The 20,761-nt window shown below is 44.0% G+C and overlaps 1 protein-coding gene across 6 annotated transcripts in view; it reads left to right on the forward strand.

Annotated features, from left to right (window-relative positions):
• Positions 1-1,440: 1,440 nt before the first annotated feature.
• Positions 1,441-20,761, forward strand: part of GARRE1 (granule associated Rac and RHOG effector 1) — a 71,122-nt gene continuing 51,801 nt past the window's right edge. Inside the window, exons 1-2 of one of the 6 annotated variants that reach the window (XM_055145234.1) lie at positions 1,443-1,487; positions 18,448-18,501. The gene's annotated coding sequence lies outside the window, so the exon portion shown is untranslated. Of the gene's footprint in view, positions 1,488-1,528; positions 1,643-18,447; positions 18,625-20,761 lie in introns of those variants that run through there. The other 5 variants (XM_055145236.1, XM_055145237.1, XM_055145238.1 and 2 more) reach the window with 5 other exon arrangements.

Here is a 20,761-nt window from a genome sequence, read left to right on the forward strand (position 1 = left end):
AGGTTTTCATATGAAAATTTTTAAAGTTGTACCCTTTCCTGCCCTCTTCCCCTTAATTTAGTTGTTGTTGCAATAACTGGAGGTCATTCACATTTGGTTCTGGTGCTCGTGGGGCCATCCCCCTCTAGCTGTGCTTGCACACACCTGGTTGAGGGGCACGGGAGATTGCATGCATTGTTGTCACCCTGATGCAGTTGGATGGATGTGGGACAGAGAGATAAGTACAGGAGTAAGGCACTTGGCCTGCATGCAATTTGGGTTCCTTCCCTGATACTTGGTGTGGTCCCTGGAGCACTGCCAGGAGTGATCCTGACCACAGAGCCAGGAGTAAGCCCTGAGCACTGCTGGGTGTGCCCCACCCCAATACAGGGGATATGAGGAAGTACAAGCCTGGCGGACTGCCGGTGAGCTCTCCAACCCCCTTTCACCTTTTTGACTGTTATGAATAATGTTGCTCTTGCCTTTCCGTCTCTACTCCTTCACCACAATGTAGCCCAGGTAATCCCTTTCCGCCCACAAGTATGGTAAAAAGCATCTCTTGCTTTTAAAGCTGATTAGTTTCCCAAGGCCTCTCAACACCTTTATTTCTTGAACAGACACTGCAGACACCTGTTGTTCCTAGGCCCACCAGATCCCTTCTTCCCTGCATTTTTTTTTTTTTTTTTTTTGCTTTATGGGTTACACCTGGCAATGCCCAAGGGTTACTCCTGGCTCTGCACTCAGGAATCACCCCTGGCGGTGCTCAGAGGACCATATGGGATGCTGGGAATCGAACCAGGGTCGGCTGGGTGCAAGGCAAACGCCCTACCCGCTGTACTATTGCTCCAGTTCCCTGCTTTTCTAAGTTTAATAGTTCCCTTCTCTCCTTTAGGACCTCAACTCCTGCTCACACCCTGGACGAAGAAACCCGGTGATGACTCTCACTCAGTAGGTCAGGGGACTCTCTCCCTCTGCCACTTTTCCCTCCTACCATTTGTCACAATTGGCACTGTATCATCACGCGTTATTTTCGACAACAGTTAGTGCTTCCCCCACTAGAGAGAATAAACCTCTGAGGGCAGTTTAAACATCTGGTTTCTACAGAGGCTGGCCGGGTCCGGCTTCGAGTAAGCGCTCGATAGTTCAGTATCTCAGTAATCAAGTTCCATCATCAATCCGTGAACTCGCCGCTGGCTCTAGGGAGCCTGGCGGCTCAGCTAGGTGGAGGGCAGAACACGGGAGGATTAGGGGTGGGGTGAGGTGTGTGTGTGTGGGGGGGGCTCTGGCAGCCAGTGCTCATCCCTTTCTTACAGGGAGGGGGTGTCTAGGAAAGGAGGGTCAGGGCCGCGCTCGGCCCCGCTCACGCAAGGGGCGGGTCGGCTCCTGGACGCCGGGTCCGCAGCCACCCGGGCGTCCGCCTGGGGCGGGGGCGGGGCCGGGCCGGCGACGTCACTTCCGGTGTACACAGCCGGTCCGGGCGGTGCGCCGGGGGCCGCGGCGCGTCGCAGGTGAGGACCGGGCGCGAGCGGGCGCTGGCCGGTGCGGGCGGCGGCGGGCGGCGGGCGGCGGGCGACCGGCTGCGCGAGCGGGGGCGCTGCGGGCGGCCAGGCCGCGAGGCCGTGGGCTTCCCCTGCCCCTTGCCCGTCCGCTGTGGAGGACGCAGGTCTCTGGGGGCGCTGGCCGGGCGGACGGAAGCCCGGAGGGGCCTCGTAGCGCGCGCGTGTCTGCGTGTGTGTGTCTCTGTGTCTGTGTGTCTGTGTGTCTGTCTCTGTGTGTGTGTGTGTGTGTGTGTGTGTGTGTGTGTGTGTGTGTGTGTGTGTGTGTGTGGAGGGCGCGGGCGTGAGGGGCGGCAGGGACCCCCTCAGAGCCGCGGCTGTGGGGGCGGGTCGGCGCCCGTCAGAGCCGGGCGCGGCGTGCGCTGCCGCGAGCCAGCCCCGGGCGAACGGGCGAACGGGCGGCGGGCGACGGGCGGCGCTCCCGGAAGCCGACGGCCTGCGGGCGGCGGGGGTCCGCGGCGCCCGGGCGGGGGACGCGGCCCTGAGGCGGGCCGGCCGCCGCGGCGCTCCTTCCCCGCCGGGTTGGGCCGGGCCGGGCCGGGCCGCCGTGGAATGCGATTCTCCGGCCCCGCCGAGCTCACTGGCTCCAGCCCGGCCGGGGGGCGGCGCGGCGGGGGGCTGCGGGGACCGCCGCGGCGGTGGGCAGGGGTGTGTCTTTCCCCGGGGCGCGCCGCTGCGCAGAGGGGGGGTGGGCGGGGAGACCCGCCCGCCGGCCCCGTGCGATAAGGGCAGAGCCTGGTGGCTCCTCCTGAGAGAAGGTGGCAGATAAACACCCCGCGGGGGCGGGGGTGGCGAGGCGCCGCCGCGGGGGACCGCGCTCCCGCCCCACGGCCGGGCGGCGAAGCAGGGCTGCCACGCGGGGGGTTCCCACCGCACTGAGTGACAGCCATCCACCTGCCGCCCTGACCACCGCTGCCAGCGTGCCCCGGCCGGCGGTCGAGGCGGATGGCCGGAGCCCCCGCGTCACCCGCGGGAGGCGGCGTGGATGGGAGCTCGCTGCTTGTGGCCGGCGAGTCACGGGCCGCGCAGATCTGCAGAGCGGACTCGTCTGGTGCTATTTTCGTATAAATTTACAAATGAGGTCAAAGGTGACATTCTCCCCCCCCTTTTTTTTTTAAAGGAATATTTTTGTCCCTCTGTTGACACGCTTGAAGAAATTTTCCCATGTTATGAAGAATTCCGTTTGTTTCATGGGTTTAAAAATATGTTTTTTCAGCTATTAGCTTAAAACTTGATTCGATATATGGAATTTTTAAAAATGATTGGTCCGTGGTCCACATTTTACTGAAAAAGCTGTAGTTGCTATTTTGTGCCATGTTTATAAAAGGGCTACTTAGTCAATGTGGTCATCTATAGATCTTATATATTCTGGTTTTTTAAATTCTACAGTCACTTTGTTTTTGGTTTTCTCCATTGGTTCATTTGCTTTAAATTTTTTTATAAAGTAGTTTACAATATTTGATTACACTGACTTTTTTTGATTACATTTAATATTTAAACACCAATCCCACCACCATTACATCTTCCCACCATCATGTTTTGACATCCCAAACTCCAATCCCTGCCCTAAAGCAGAACTGAAATAATATATTTTGTATTGTTTGTTATGTAAAACCACTGAAAATGCTATTAAGAAAAAGTATCCTTAGCCACAGTAACTTGAAAAAAATTATTTTCCAAAATAAAGATCATTTTTCTTTATAAGTCAAGAAACTATTTCATGATTCTCACCCCCCCATTTTACCATTTACAGTAAAATGTTTAATTTATTGCTTATTTTGTTATGCTGACAAGATAACAAATGCCATATGAAGAGTTCAGGTTTGTTGTGGCAACTTTTCAGTCTGGCATTTGAGATTCTAATCTTCCTCTATTTTTGCACATGAATACGTAGGTTAGCATTGGAGACCAAGATAGAAAAGTTCTCAGATTCCCTTGGCAAGCTTAGATTTTTTCAATCTAAAATTATCTCTGATTTTTGGAAGACAGCATTTTTAAGCATCCTTAAAAATGTTTTTAAACAAATTGCACATGATTATGCTGAAGATTATACTAAATGTTTATTCTGCTGGAAATTTGAAGCCTCATACAGCAGAAGCTTTATGTCAAGCAGGTCTTCCAAGGCTGCAGGGCAAAAAAATCAAAGCTAGTACACTGGGATACCACATGGGTTGGTAATCTACTCCCTCCTGCTATGATTTTATCCTTCATGGAAAATGAAGACTTTTCTAAGTGGGCAAAGAATATTGGTTTGAATCTGGAATTGCTTTATTTTTGAATTACAGAAAGAGGATGCCATTTTCTCTCATTATAAGTTCATAGAGTAGGTGAATGTGCCAGGGATAGTGTTTCAGGTTTTGTCTTGTTTTTACCTTGGGGTCACTCCCAGCAGAGCTTCAGGGGCTTCTCCATGTTGTACCCAGGAACCTGACATTGCCTCTGTCCGCCCCTTTGAAGTCTTTCCTTTTTGAGGATCCCTTAATTGATATATGCAGTGGCCGTTTACTGTTTCTCTGAACTAAAATTGTAAATATTTCTTTGAACTGTAAATGTAAATATTTGGCATGGTCAGATAAACTTACTTGCTGTTGTGAATCTCCTCTAGTTAGATGTTTGTGGTTTGGAGCTTTTCTTGATTTTATAACTGTGCCTTTTCAGTTGTCTTTGCTGCTTCTCTTCTCCCCACATCTTCCTGATGCATTTTCTAAGGCCCAGTTTCATGCCTCTGTTCTTTCCTCCACTTCTTCTTTCTCACTCATCTAGCAAGTGACTTCTAGGTAGAGAACCTCTTTGCCCCTCAGTGGACCCAGCTCAGGCACTGCTGCAAGTCATTCATCTCCCTCTGACTTCTAGATTTGTTCTTGACTGCAGACTTACTCCATGCAGTGGAACCTTTCACCATTTACCAAGGTGTCCTGTCCTTGATGACTCTTGAGATTCTTACCAGTTGATTTGTCATATTTGATTTGTCATATCTTCTTCCTTCATGATTTGTGTATCCCATTTACTTTTTTTTCCTACAATTTGATTTAAATGGTTGTGTTTTAAGGAATTTTAGACATAATCTGGTTCCACCCTGGGTGACAAAAAATGAGACCTAATATATTTAATCACTTTTATAGATTACCTAAAGTACAGGCTGTGCAGTACTCTTCTAGAAGATTGGAATACAGAACTGAAAGGCCAAGGACTTTATTTGGACAGAAAGCCAATACTCAATTGCCTTAAAGTATCCTGATTATCTTGAAGTTGGAGGCACCTAATAAACTCCACGGGTTTTAGAGATATTGCAGTTTTGTTCACTCCTGTTGTCACTGGGATGTATACACATATAATTCTGGGAACAATTACATACTTGTTTAATATGAATATCTGAGAATGAAGTAATAAGTTCAGCACAGATCAGTTATCTATAGAAAAAGTACACACCAAAAGGCATTTTATAAATGTAGGGTAAAGAATTTGAGGAAAACCTTGAAGTTCACCAAACTGACCCAGCTATAACCTCAGGAAGGCATGATTGGAATGTGTTCGTAGCCAGAATGCTTAAACTTCTTTTTGTGTCCTCAGAGGAGAAGCTGCATTTCTAAAAGAAAAGGGTTGGGATGGTCTGTATGGAAATTGGTGTGGTGTGTCTGTTGCTCTGACAAGAAGAACTGTGTGTGCAGTCATCCACTGAACGTCTGCACCACCTTGGTATCTCCCAGGTGATGCCAGTGGCCAGGAGTATCTTTCCCTTACTTTGCTTCCATGCTCCCTAATACCCTTTGATTAATACCCATAGCCTTATATCTACATGGCTCCATATGGAGGTTGCCTGCCAGTAGTTGAGTTCATTCTTCTGTAAGCCCCTATTACTGATCATGGATTAATGACTTATATCTATGTTTCCTCATCTGTAAATGCCTTGTTAGCTGCTTGGCATTTAGTAAGTGCTGGATAAGTATAGGGCTTGTCAGTAATTACAAACTTAGTGACCTGCCTCTGGTTCTTACATCAGTCATCTTTGAGCAGAGATAGACTTAATGTCCCCTTGAATCTGTTGCTCCTGAGTCTTGACAAATCTGAAAACCAGAAGAAAAGTTATGACACAAAGACTCTTCCCAAACTGCTAATCCAGAGAAATCACCTGCAGTTGTCAGGGAAGCACAGTACTGAACTGTGTGTGAACTAAGTACTGTGGGAAAACTTGAATGCACCCAGCCCAGAAAGGGGAGAGGACTTTTAGGTAGGGCCATGATAGGTTGTAAAGATGAGCACAGTTGATGTATGTTAGCTGCAGGAGATTCAGCATAAAGGATGGAGAGGGCTACTAGAGAAACGAGAGAAATGAGTTTAGAGAGGACCATGGAGCCAGCTCTTGAAGAAACAATATCTTATTGGGCACTTATAATGGCCAGAGCAATAGGTCCTTAAAATTAACTGTGCTTGTCGTATTTGGTCCTTAGTGCTTTGTGTATACTATCCTTGTTTAGTCTTCATAATTATTCTAGGTACAATTATTCTATGTACAGGCCCCCATCTCATATTATGAGAGGTCTTTCTGCCTCTTTATTTGTTTATTTTTGCCACACCCACCAGTGCTCAGGGCTTGCTCCTGGCTCTTCACTAAGGGATCACTCTGGGCAGGGCTCTGGGATACTGGGATTGAACCCTGGTTGGCCACATGCAAGGCAAATTCCTTACCCGCTATTCTGTGACTCTTGCCCCTTTTTCTACAAGGCTAGCTAGCCTCTTTTAAACATTGAAAGCCCTTTGTGACTCCAGTTTTCTGATAAAGTCCAAACTCACCAGGATCCTAACTTCAGGAAGCCATTTGGGTTAGTGTGAAATATGGGTATTTTAGAATTGAATACAAATACATGTATGCAGATATGCATCCATCTTGGAAAGATTGCCATACAGAACATTGTGTGTACATGCCCATTTATGTTAAAATAAAGAGAGAGAGATACAGAGACTGCGGGGGGAGAGTTGCATGAGCTGGAGCTCATGCTTTGTATGCAGAAGGCATGGGGTCTCCTATGTATCTGTCACCAGGAGGAACCCCTGAGAACCACTGGGTACTGTGTATGGTCCAAATGAATCAAGATGAAAAATAATAGGTACAAAGAAAATAGGTTTCTAATTGTTGGGGGGAAATCTGGAATGATGGAAAAGAAAGTTCCTTTTGAATGAGCCCCCCCCCAAATCTAGACTGGTAGATAGGCAAAGCTTTTTCTTACATATGCTTATACAATTTGAACTCTTTTTGCTTATTTGTTTGTTTAGGGGCCACACCTGGTGGTGCTCAGAGACCACATCTGTTTCTATGCTTGGGAGAGGGGTTACTCTTAACCTTATTCAGGGCACCAGGCAAGTACTGGAGATCATTGCTGGGTCTCCAGTATATAAAGTACATTCTTTGTCCCACTGAGCTCTCTGACTCTACAGTATGAATTTTCTTTATGTGCATTATTTTTTCTGTTAAAATTAGTAAACAAAAGGGAAGCTTGGGGGCTGGATCTATAGTACAGCTGGTAGAGCTTGCACATGACCAATCCGGGTTCAATCCTCAACATCCCATATGCTCCCCTGAGCATGCCAGCAGTAATTCCTGAGTTGCAGAACAAGGAGTAACCCCTGAGTATCACTGGGTGTGACCCAAAAAGCCAAAAAAAGAAAAGAAAAAGAAAAGTTTTAAATAATTGCTCTGTGCAAAGACTTACTTAGATTGTTGCTTAGAACTTGATTATCCAGACTATTTGATTTCATATCCTGCCTCTCTCACTTATGACACAATTAACCTTAGGTAACTCTTTGAAAATGGGAGAGGAATTAGTGCTTATTTCCTGGGGTTATACTGAGGCTTAAATTAATATTTGTCAAGTCCTTAGAATAGTACCTGGCAGATGATGTTGGTGGTTGTGATTCTGTCCTGTGCACTGCAGTGATTGGGAAGTCTGTGCTTACAGTTTTTTTCTGGGAGGCAAAGGGACACAAAGTTAACAATGAGCGATTGCTGTGGAGGCTGGCATGGAAAGAAAAGCCCAGGAGCTTTGTGGGAAAGGCTCTATGGGAACTTTTTTTGTTTTGTTTTGTTTCTGTATGTTTGTCTTTGGTCCTACTTGTCAGTGGGTTTCTCCTGGCTCTGCACTTAGAAATTACTCCTGGTGGTGCTCAGGGGACCGTAGGTGATGCCGGCATCAAACCCCCGTTGGCTGCCTATAGGCCAAGAATCATACCCGCTATTTATTGCTGAGGCCCCCTAGATGGGATCTTTCCTCTATGGGAAAGGCTCAGTGGGAACTGAGGGATAGTGGTCTAAAATATGGGCAGTCACAGAATGATCTTTCTTAATATGTGGCACTTAAAAATACACATCAAGATAGCAGCAAAGGCCCAAAGGCAACTTAGTGGAGGAATTGATTCACGCAGGTGAGAGAGCAGGATGGAGGGCCTCAAGACAGAAGGGCTACACTGGTGATGGGTGTAGTGTTGGAATTATGTGCACGAGAAACTCATAAACCATAGAATGTCAATTAAAAAAAAAATTTTTTTTTTTTTGCTTTTTGGCAATGCACTCAGGAATTACCCCTGGCGGTGCTCAGGGGACCATATGGGGTGCTGGGAATCGAACCTGGGTCAGCTGCGTGCAAGGTAAATGCCCTACCTGCTGTGCTATCGCTCCAGCCCCTAAATTTTTTTTAAATAAATATATGGGTATTTTCTTAAAAGAGCAAAAGGAGAGAAAAAAGACACAGAGGGACTTAGTATGCTGTGGACTGAGAGAAGAAAGAGTCAGGAAGCTAGTTGAGGTAACCTGAAATTGAGATGGGCCATGTGACAGCAGGTTGTCCTTACATGGCAGTGTTTTCTACACATAAAATAATGATAGGATTTGTAAATGATGACATCTTAGGTTTGATGAAATGTGGTGGCTCTACCTTGATCTTTAAAATGGTTGTGAGGTGCTCCTGTGTAATTTACTTAATGAATCCCTTAAGGAGAGATGTGTGGGCTGCTTCCAGGTTGATTATCGTAGACAGTGGTACTGGTGACATCCTTGATACTGGCCTCCACATTTACTGAGTTTTTTTCCTAGGACTAGTTCCTAACTGGCATAGTTTTTATGTATCTGCATGTATTTTGGGCTATAGACATAGATGTATCTATATATATAGGGGTCACCCTGAACAAAGCTCAGAAGCCCCGAGGGCCACTCCCAGTGATACTCAGCCTGTCTCTCTTGGCCTGAAAGTGTCATGTTAGCCTTGAAAGTTCAGAACCTGTGGTGTTTGGAAGCCACCGGGGCTGCATGTATCAGTGCCTGGAAGGCTGTGTGGTGCCAGGATTGATTAAGCCTGCATAGGCCAGCATGTGTCCCACCACTTTGAGCTATTTCCCTGACCTCTGCTTTATTTATTTATTTATTTTTTACTTTTGTTTCTTGGCCACACCTGGCTCAGGGGCCACTCCTGGCTCTTCACTTAGGATTTATTCCTGGCAGTGCCTGGAGGAATATATAGAATGATGGGGATCAAATCCAGACCGGCCATGTGCAAGGCAAGTGCCCTACTCACTCACCTATAGCTGCAGCACCCTCTGCTTTTTATAAATGACCTTTTTTTGTGTGGTTGAAACCAGAGTCATATGTGTGTTGCTTTTGCACTGTACCACAGAGCCAATGCCCCGGACTCCTAGCTGGCATTGCTTTTTTAGTATTCTAGACCATTTGATTACGTTCCTTGTGTCAGTATGGGCTTTTTCAAATTGGTAATTGCAGAGAATTATAATGGGGGAGGGTTTTGTTTTGTTTTGTTTTGTTTTTTTTGCTTTTTGGGTCACACCTGGCGATGCATTGGGGTTACTCTTGGCTCATGCACTCAGGAATTACTCCTGGCGGTGCTTGGGGGACCATATGGGATGCTGGGAATTGAACCCGGGTCGGCTGCGTGCAAGGCAAATGCCCTACCCGCTGTGCTGTCGCTCCAGCCCCTATAATGGGGGAGTTTTGAATATGGAATTAGACCTAGATATTACTTTAACAAATCTCATTTTCTCTTTTTTTTTCGGGGGGAATGTTACAACTGTGGGTGTTTTTAGGGGGCTGCTTCTGGCTAACTGTAATTTTCTTATTAAAAATATTATGGGGACTGGAAGCTAGTGAGAAGGTAATTATAACCTGGGAGCTGAGTCTTCACCCACCCAACCATATATCCCAGAAGAGGAGGTGCTCTGGGAGCAGAAGCAGGCAAGTTGCCTGTAGACTCACACAGTGCTGTCAGCCTGTGTGACTTAGGGAGAGTCAAAAGAGGTTCTGTTATCAGCTCACAGGGACATGTCTTATCCCTGGGTCTCACAGTAAGAGCAAATGCAGCTCCTCATGTCCCAGTAAATTTGTCCTGCCCTTTGTGATGTGATATAATTCTCTGCTTGCAACCTTCTGCTCAGGGCAGAAAGAGGAGGGAGTGGCCACAGGGAAATGGGAGGAGCCACGACTCCTTCCTCTCTGAGGACACTAGGCAGTACTCCTTTCACTTTGTTGCTAGGATTTGGGGAGTGTGTGCCGGAGTTCCAGGAAGGTAAGAACTAATTTTAAACACTATTTTTATTATTAGTGTTAGTAGTTATTAATTATTAGTTATTGCTTAATATTACTAGTTATTAGTTATTATTAATTATTAGTAGTTATTATTAATTATTAGTATTTATTATTAATTATTAGTAGTTATTATTAAGGCTGGAGCGATAGCACAGCTATTTGGGCATTTGCTTTGCACACGGCCGACCCGGGTTTAATTCCTCCGCGCCTCTCGGAGAGCTTGGCAAGTTACTGAGACTATCTCGCCCGCACAGCAGAGCCTGGCAAGCTACCTGTGGCATATTCGATATACCAAAAACAGTAACAGCAAGTCTCACAATGGAGACGTTACTGGTGCCCTCTCGAGCAAATTGATGAGCAACGGGATGACAGTGATACAGTAATACAGTAGGCCAGAATGAAGATTTTTGTTTTTGAGGTGCTGGGGTTAAAACCCAGAACCTAACAGCTGCAAATGAAGGGCTCTTCCACTCAGCTAGATTCCTGGCCTTCAGAAGAATGAAGGATTTTATCTCATCTGGGGGAGAGGGCATAAGATGGTATAAGGCCTGAGGGAAGGGGCTGCCTGGAGTTCTCGGCCGTCCTGTCTGGTGGTTCGGTGTAAGGATCTGATGTACTCCTTAGTCCCGGTGCTGTCAGGAGTCACTTTGTCCATCCTGGCAGTACCCAGGGCCTCCAGGCTGCATCTGGTGATGCTTGGGGGACAGTGTGGTATCAGTTAAGGCAAGTGCCTTAGCCTCTTTGCTATCTCCCAGCCCTTGGACGAATTTAATGGAAGATAAAACTCTGCTCTCTAACAGACCGTTGGCTCTTTCTGAATGGTTAGTTTTCATGCTTTTTGGTGAGATTCAAGGTGTGCCAGGTACTATGTTTCATGTTTTAATCCTCACCACAGGACTACAGAAAGTAAGACAGGAGTTTAACATGTCTAAAGTCATAGTGGCATTCCTTCTAGTAGGAATGCCTACCAGTAGAAGAGCAGGAATTCCTCTCTAGGGCATTTTGACTCCCAGACCCATACCCGTGAGTTCTGACTTCAGCAGTATCTATTCGAGTGAAAACTCTTTATGGACCATCTTGCCTACTAGGCAAGAGTGTGAACTTTGCCCCTTTCTCTCCCATTCTAAGCTCTTTGAACAGGTATTGGGGTTATCTTTTACCACAATATTCCCTGTCCGGAGCAGTGCTGGATGTAGTAGGCCCTCAGTATGTGAAGGGTGAGTGTATGAATGTGAAAGCTGGGGACTTGGTGACAGCAGAGCCTGTAAGCCATTCTGGTAGAAGTGCTCTGGGTCTGGCTTCTCTGCCTGGTGTGGGGGTTGGGGAGGAGACTCCTTGAATTTCCTCATCGCTAAATATTGACCTACTGAAATGTTTGTGGGGAAGGCTTCTTCGGGTGGAGGCTTGAACCTACTATTCTTCTTGAGTGTGTGCAAATGTAGAGTCAGTCTTTCCAGCACGGAGGAGGGAGCTGCACTGATAACATTGATAACATTTTTTATGGTTCCTTTCAGTGTTCTGAAATAGTCATGAATCTGAAATTTATCTAAAGCAGGTTTTTAAGGAGGGTGGGGTGCGGGGAAGGGGGGGACAGCCAGTTTTACCTTTGTTAAGTTTGGATAGTCTTTGCAATAACTAGGCAATGATAACTAGTTACACTGTAACACAAATTGCAGGTTTTTCTGTAGATGTTAAGTTTGTATTTTTAACAAATCAGGTTTGAAAAATTTGCATGAGTGCTTAATGAGTTTTAGTTTGGGGGCCATACCCAACAGTGTCCAGGGGTTCCTCCTGCCTCTGTGCTTGGAGACCATGTGGGGCTGGGTATCAAATCCAGACATCCTGTATGCTGTGCATGTGCTCAGCCTTTTTGATTTTTAGAAATTATTTACTCTAAGTTCCTTTCATTCCTTGATTTACATTTGGATTTCTATCAGCATCCTGTTGTGAATATTTTTTCAATGCTTAGGTGCTTTTGATGTGAAAGATTTTAATGATCCAGACTGTTTTAGTCATTTAACCTGAATAAACTTTTCCAGAACTTTGAGAATCAGCTTAGTTTATCCTGTGGAGATGTGTGGTGGTTGTTGGTAGATAAGCCTTTCCTGGACAAGGTTTGCTTCCTCTCCCCCCCTTCCTTTGAAGATTTGTTTTAACAAAGACTTTATGGGGGATGGGGGAAGAGACTCAGAATGTACCTCTAATGAAATAAAACTTGTTTTATTTTTGAAATGTCATCAGGTTTTGCACTAGCCCTTTCAGTTCAGAAAGAGGCTTAACCCTGGGTCTTTAGACTGTAGTAAGTTTATTTATTACCAGAAAATCAGAGCTAGATATGTCCTCAGCAGGACATAGCAGATTTTTCCTTTAAATACTTCTTTTCTTACTAATACAGCAACTTCACAACATAAATTAGACTTTGTCTTCCTCTTTTCCCACTCAAAATTATTTTCAATATAAAGTTAGACCTGCCTTTTATCTAATTGCTATTCAACACTTTAATAAAAACCCTTTTTGTGGGGGGGAAGGGAGTGGGGCACACCCACTTGCTCAGGGGTTACTCCTGGCCCTGTGCTCAGGAATTACTCGATGTGAAGCTCCGGAGACCATATGGGGTCCTGCCCTACCCTCTGTATTATCTCTTTAGCCACCCCAGCCTTTTTTTTTTTTAAAGGGTCTATGTTATTTTGCAAGTAAATTTCAGCTTAGTTGATTTTGTGGTAAAACCTCTCCAGCCCCCAAAGAAATTATTCCTTCATTTGTTGAGTTTAGATCTGCTGATGACAGCCTGCTTTGTTTTCCTAGAGTGGTGTTCTATTTGTTGTGAGGAATTGTCATAGTGCAAGTGTCAGCACAAGAGGTACTTAGGCTTCACAATGTGGTGGCAGTTTGTTGTTTCTGGTTACACCAGAAGCTCCTGAGTGGCAGGCAGGGTTAACCTTTGCATGCTGGGTGCCTATAGCATTCAGCCACCGTTTACAGGGTTGGGAAATGGGTGTAGAAGCATCTTTATTTTAACAATGATAGATTGTTGCACTGATTAGTGTAAATTTTATTTACATGGCATTTTTTATTTACTTGGAATTTTTATTTACTTGGTATTTTTCTATTTGTGTTTATATATCCAGCTATATATATGTATATATATCCAGCTATATTATATATAACCCATACTTGAGCATTTTGTCAAATTATCAGTTATTTAGTAATTTTGTTTTGTTTTAATTGAAGTTTTAATAGATATTTATTGACTAGAAAAAAAGTTGTTCAACTTTTACCTTAAAATGTTTCCATTGATATTTTTATTGGGCACCCCCTTTAGCAACACCCGGCCTGGGTCTTTGGTACTAGAGGATCTCCAGAGCCATTCCTACTGGGTCATGTACTGCAGGGGATTGAACTCAGGACCTCACACATGCTAGGCATGCTCCTTTAACCAAATCCTCATCCATTTATTTATTTATTTCTTCTTCTTGGGTCACACCCGATGGTGTGCAGGGGCTTGTCCTGGCTCTGCACTCAGAAATTATTCCATGTGGGATGCTGGGGATCAGACCCAGGTTGGCCACGTGCAAGGCAAATGCACTAACCATTGTACTATTCCTCTGCCTCCCCACCCCTCCACCCCACCCCCCTCAGCATTTTTAAACTCACATAGGACTTTAGTGTTTCAGGAGTTTTATTTCTTTGTTCCCCATCATTCTTTAAATGACCTACATTAAATTTCTCAGAAGCTGTTTTTGTTTAGTAGACGAGTGTCCAGTTTTGCACATTTTTTATTTGGGGACAGCCTTCTGAGCACACAAATAGTCTAGACTTGGTGAGCCCAGAATGTTACTTCCTTTCCTCTGGCCCCAGCTCTCCATCCCTGCCTTTCCGTTTTGATGTTTTAATGATTCTTCTCCCTGCTCAGTGATTTGTGTTCAGGAAGCTAGGCAGTGATTACTTTTGTTTCTGCTTTGTGAACTTCCTCCCCCACTTCCTATTTTTACCAAGCAATTACAGGAAATGAGGCAGCTCCTGGCTGGCCTCTGCTAGGCACTGATTTTAGGTGGAGGAAGACAAGGCCTCTGAGGCCTGAGCCATTTCAAGCATTTTCCACCTTTGGATTTTCACTCCCTCCTTGTAGGAATTGGAGGAATATGGTTCTGTGATTGACTTGAGATGTCGACATGTCCTTCCCAACCCCAGGGGTGGGCGGGTGGGTTACTGCTCAGCTGGAGGATAGTTAGTGAGACAGGTAAGAGGTTATGTCAGTGGCAACAGGTACGGGGAGAAGACATGGGAAATCATGACCTGTGACCCAGCAAGTGTCTTGGTAAATAGTTTGCCATGGTCAAAGAGTGGGCCGAAGGAACTTGTTGCAAATAAGGAAAGGTGGGTTTCTGGTTACTTTGTGGGGACCTTGACTGGCAGATTTGGAGTGAGCTCAGGAACCCTCTATCTATACTGAGGTGTTTGATGGGGCCTTGGATTTCTCCCTCAGGCTATAGTATTTTCTAAATCACTTACTTGCCATTTTTCACTCCCTTTTCAAAATGGAAACGTCTTACAGTGTTGTTAAGTGTATTACCTTCCCAGAAAGAAATAATTTGTTATGTATTTGTTACTTGAATAGATTGGTGCTTAAGGCATTTATTGTTTCTCTATAGCTGCACTATTGCCCTGTGGGGTGGATAATGATTGGTTTTTGGGGTGAATGAGGTGTCTGTCCTGATAAACATCACTGTAGGATATTTCGCAGTATTTTTGGCTTCTGATCACTAGCACTCCTCCAGTTGTCACAGCTGGTATGTTTCCAAATAGCCCCTTGATGGTGGTGTTATATATATGTAGCAGCATCCTCTTTCCCACTTGTCAAGAACCATAGTGTTTAAGGATTGAATACTGAATCTTTCAGTAAATAGTTGCTTGGGATTGGGATAGTAAGATCTTGAGTAAGACTGAGAGAAAGTCTTCTATGAGGACCAGACTCTGAGGACCCAGATCTTTCAATCAGTGAAGAGGTTATCTCAGAGTTGGTTGATACGCAGGAGCAAAAGCTAATCAGCAAATTAAGAATGTACAGCAGTGTCAGAACCTGGGAAAGAAACAATGACTCTAATCCCAACAAATATCTGTTCAATATTTACAGTGTGTTTAGCACTCTGGAATATCTTGAATAAACTCAGTGATCCTGGGGATTGGAAGTGCCACAGAAATTCAGAAAGTGGCAGTTGTCATGTGGCACATTATAATAAGATAGATAGATAGATAGATAGATAGATAGATAGAAAAGATATGTATAGTATAGCAAAGATACAACTTAGATGGAGCTCCACACCGAATGTTAATATAATCGAGTCACCATAGTTCAGTCTTTGTCAATAGGAACTTCTAGAGAGATGGTATCTAAGTTAGACTTCCACCAGAGGGAGTAAACCAGTACAGTTTTGCAGGTAGAAAACTGAACACACTTAGATGGTGAGAAGGAAGATAGTACAAGAAACAACTGGGGGTTGGAGAGGTATTAGAAAGCCATTGTGGGTTATAAAGAGCTGATTGACTCTAGATCATAGTTACTAGAGAAAAGCATTTGGACGATCGCTCAAAGGGCTCTTCTATGTTTCAGGCAAGGGGTGAAGATGGCCTGAGATTTGGTATAAGCAGTGAAGTCAGAGAGAAAGGAAAGAATTTTGAGAGATATTAAGGAGGCCAGAGGATATGACTAAATAACTGATTAGTGGATGCATGGGAGACTGAGGGGTAGAGGATAATGTCCAGATTTTTGGCATGTTCAAGTAGGTAGTTGATTATGCTGTTTACCAAAACAGCAAAGAACCACCACTAAAGCAAGAGAGAGTTGGTTTTGAACATTTAATTTGGGGCTTGTCCAACAGACAGTTGAACACAGATCTAGAACACAGGAGAAAGATCTAGGCTAGAGAGATGGGTTTGAAATCCTCCCAGAGAGAATTTTTTGGTCTTAGAAAAAGCATAGAGCTCTGAGGAACCATAGCACTTGGCTTATATTAGAGGAATATCTCAAAAGGGCAACTGAGACTGCCCAGTAGGTAGGGGGATAAGTAGGAGAACAGGCATCTTTTTATATCAGCATCCATGGCGTTGCCTGACTTCAATGTGGCATCATATAAAGGGAATGAAAAAAAAGTAGAGTCTTAACAAGGGGGAAAGCAAAGAACTGAATCTTTTTGGTATTTTCTTTTGCCTGGATAGATATTTTAAATTCATGAATGTTGTTAATGAAATTCTTCAAAGCATTTTTCTGTAGTACATTTCTAAATATGGCTTGTGTCATTTCGAACTGACCAAAAAATGTGGAAATGGTTGGGCTTTGAACTTCATAGACAATAACTTTACTAATCTCCCTAAAGAATTTCCTGTAGAGTCTTCACATTATCAAAGATAAAATATTTGAATTTACATTTTTAGGGGCCAGAGAGGAAAGTTTTTGTTTCTCTTCGTCCCTCCCCCCCCAGGAATTATGGAATGGGTCATCTTTACTTTTATTTTTTTTTAAGTAGAAGTTTATTGGAAAGTAGATGAGAAAGGAAAAGAAACTCCCCATATGGGGAGAAACAGTATAGAACTAAATTTCATCTTTATACAAAAGCTTTATTACAGTTTTTTCTACAGAAAAAAAACCATTTAAAGAGTGTGATTAGGGGCCGGAGCGATAGCACAACGGGTAGGGCGTTTGCCTTGCACGTGGCCGACCCGGGTTCGATCCCCGGCATCCCATATGGTCCCCCAAGCACCGCCAGGAGTAATTCCTGAGTGCAGAGCCAGGAGTAACCCCTGAGCATCGCTGGGTGTGACCCAAAAAGCAAAAAAAAAAAAAAAAAAAAAAAGAGTGTGATTAGATGGGCTTTTCAATATTTTCACAGTTTACAGCCATCACGACAATCTATTTCAGAATTTTTTTGTTTTGTTTTCTGTGGTGCCTTTCCTACCAGTACTCAGGGGTTACTCTATGCTGTGCTCCGGGGAGCATATGGGATGACAGGGATTGAATTTGGGTTGGCTGCATGTAAGACAAACACCTTCCCCACGACCGCAGTTTAGGTTTATTATTATCTTTTTGGGGGGAGGGGGAGGACTTTTCTAGTTAATTTACTTTATGAAGTAATCACGAAGCTTTCATAATAAGATACCTAAGCAAGGTAGATTAAAATAATTACTTCCTTTGATCTCTATACCTCACAGATCATTTTTGTTTATTTGTGTATTAAAAGTATATAAATGTGTGTTTATGTGTGGTGTCCTTGCACACCTGAGGCATATGCTCTGCCACTGAGCTGCATCCCTAGCCTTTGCAGCCCTTGCTTGCTTTGATGATTATCTTCTGAAATATTTCTGAAGATACTAGTTAGATTTTATTTTTAGGTATTCTTTTCCAGACCTAAAATACATGTTTCTTATAACATTTATTCTGCTTTTCATTTTACTTCCTCTTTTTTGTCCTCTAGTTTTTATTTTTCTTTTATTTTCTGGTGCTCTACAGAGATGGCTAATTCAGTAAAGACTGAGGTGTATAGAAGTGGTCAACTCTTAGTTTCTGTAGCTCCTGACTAAAAGCTGTGTATCTAGCACTTCCAGGAAAAAGGGCAACACCTTTCTGTGTTCTGGGAAGTATTCTGTTAGTCTTTATCTTGTTCTACAGTTTTCTCTGCTTTCTTTTAGAAAATATCAGCTTTGGTGTTTTTGTGTTTGGCCCTTAACCAGGCAGTGCTCAGGGCTTGCCCCTGGCTCTCAGGATCATATGCAGTGCCAGGGATTAAACCAGAGTGCAAGCCACGTGCAAGGCAAATGTCTTAACCCCTTTACTATCTTTCCGGGCCCTACAGCCTTTAAATAGATTTGCCCAGCCCATCTCATTACTCATTTCTCATGTGACTATCTTTGCTATTGATGTCATTGGAGGTTAGAGAATATGTCGTCTTGAAATGAAGCTGCCTTGTGCCATACTAGTACTGACAACAGGTCTATTTTTTCACTCTGTTAGCTTTATTACAGAAATGAGTTTAGAATTTGTGTTCACAATTCAGACCTATATCATCATTAAAACGTGATGCTGCCTGCTCTGGAATATCTAGATTTCTTAATTCAAAGAGTAGTTAACTTTAGAAAACCTTCCTAGTTAGTAACTTTTCCCTCTACAAGCAGAGATGAGAAGTTCTCTTTCACTTACTGTGTGGGAGTAATGACAATAACATCAGACATTTATATTAGTACTTAATATATATCAGACATTATTCTAAATGTTTTATATGTATAATCCCACCTAACTCAATAACAGTAGCTACTGTTACTGTCCCTATTTTACAGACAATGAAACTGAGGCACAGAGAGGTTAAAGAACTTGCCCAGGTCACATAGCTGGTAAGTGGCAAAGCCAGATCTCTCACACAGCCGGCCTCCAAGGCCACCCTATTCTACTGCGCTCTGAAGGGATGTGCTTCGGCTTTTCTCAGGATGACCACATTGTTATCGTCCCAGTTTCAGGTATAAGAGAACCTTTATAACCTTTCTGGTTTCAAGTGTGTTCTTTGTTTTCTGAAATAGAAATTGCTGATGACTTTATTTGTTGAACAGTTTAAATGATTTAATAAGGTCTGAGTTACATTATTTTCCTTTTGGAGGTGAGGGGAATGCTTCTAGGTGGTCAGGCTTGGGCACTCCTGGCAGTTGTTGACTTGGTTTTTTGGACTTGATGTTTAGTTGCTCCAGCCTAGTGAAGTAGTGTTGCTCGGTGCTGGGTGGTGCTGGAGCCACCAGGCCCACACCTGGCAAATTTGGAAACCATCAGGGTTTGCGTTGGTACTTAGGGCCACATTGGTATTAAACTGTCCATGTGCTTCAATTATTTGAGCTATCTTTCTGGCCCCCTAAATTAAATTTTAATCTATTAAGAACTCTTGCAAATTAGTGTAATGTTGAGAAGATATGACTTCCTGGGACCAGAGAAATAGTACAGTGAGGAGGGCACTTTCCTTGCCTGTAACTGACCCTGGCTCCATCCCTGGCATCTCATATATTCCCCTGAGCCCCACCAGAAGTGATCTCCTGAGCTTAGAACCAGAAATAAGCTCTGAGCACTGCCAGGTGTGGCTTAAATCCCCCTCCTTTAAAAAAAAAAACAAACTTATCTACTAAAATACCCTTTGCCATGAGTCTTAAGCAGTGTTCAAACCTGTCAGTACAATACTTAAAAATTTTAAGTCTTAGCTACAACTAACTTCTGAAAACTTTCACAACGCGTATTGATTTCCATTAGCATGTGGATTTATAAATGGTGAATTTTAAAATTTTTAAATTTTATTTATTTATTTATTGGCTTTTTGGGTCACACACAGCAATGTTCAGGGGTTACTCCTGGCTCTGCACTCAGGAATCACTCCTGGAGGTGCTCGGGGGACCATATGGGATGCTGGGAATCGAACCCAGGTCAGCCACATGCAAGACAAATGCCCTACCGGCTGTGCTATCGCTCCAGCCCTGAATTTTATTTTTTTTAAATGGTGAATTTTTAAAGTGAAAATAGTACTTATTTACTTACTGGTCATACCTAAAGTAAGCTCAGGGCTTACTGCAGGCTCTATACTCAGGGATATTCCAGGCTCTATACTCTGTACCTGGTGATGCTTAGGGGACGATACACAGTGCCAGAGATACAGCTCTGATTAGCTGTGAGCAAGGCAAGTGCTTTAATCCTATGATGTCTCTTCCGCTCTAAAATTTATTTATTTATTTTTATTTTATTTTACTTTTTGAGTCACACTCAGCAATGCTTAGGTGTTACTCCTGGCTCTGCACTCAGGAATTACTCCTGGCGGTGCTCGGGGGACCATATTGAATGTTGGGAATCGAACCGGGTTGATCACGTGCAAGGCAAACACCCTACCCACTATGCTATTGCTCCAGGCCCTCTAAAATTTATTTTTAAGAAAACATAGAAATTGGGTACTGGGGACAGGGAGATCACTTGCCTTACACATGGCTGACCCGGGTTTGATCCCAGGCACCCCATATGATTGCCTGAGTGTACACTAGGAATGATCCCTGACTGCAGAGCCAAAGGTAAAACCTGAGCACCATCGGGTGTGGCCCAAAAACCAAGAATCAAACAATAACAACAAAACACCGAAACAAATTAATGGTCTGTGTATTTTTAAAAATTGTTTGTGTGGGGGGGAATCTATTTATTTTTATCTACAAAGGAAAACAGAGAGAGAGAAAGGAAGAGGGGGGGAAGAGAGAAAATAGTAAGTTACGAGCATTACCAGGGGTTACTTCTGAGCCCAGAGCCAGAAATAGCCCCTGAGTATCAAACTAGTTATCAATAAAAAGATAAAATAAACAGATTTAAAATTGTGTGTGAGTGCTCACAAAATATAGCATTTAGTCAAACACATCTGAGCCAGTATGTTTGGGAGGACAGTCTAGGTCAGTGTGAGAAGCAGCACACTACTTTCTCCTTTGGTGGATACCAGAAACTAATATAGTTCAGTGTAGGGCACTTACCTTGCACGCAACCAACCTTGATTAGATCCCCAGCACCCCCTCACCTCCCTAGCCCTCCCAGGAGTGATCCCTAAGCACAGCTAGATATGGCCCAGAAACCCGAAAAGAGAAAAGAAAC

The sequence above is a fragment of the Sorex araneus genome, chromosome 8, assembly GCF_027595985.1.
Source record: "Sorex araneus isolate mSorAra2 chromosome 8, mSorAra2.pri, whole genome shotgun sequence".
In the NCBI taxonomy this organism is placed as follows: domain Eukaryota; kingdom Metazoa; phylum Chordata; class Mammalia; order Eulipotyphla; family Soricidae; genus Sorex; species Sorex araneus.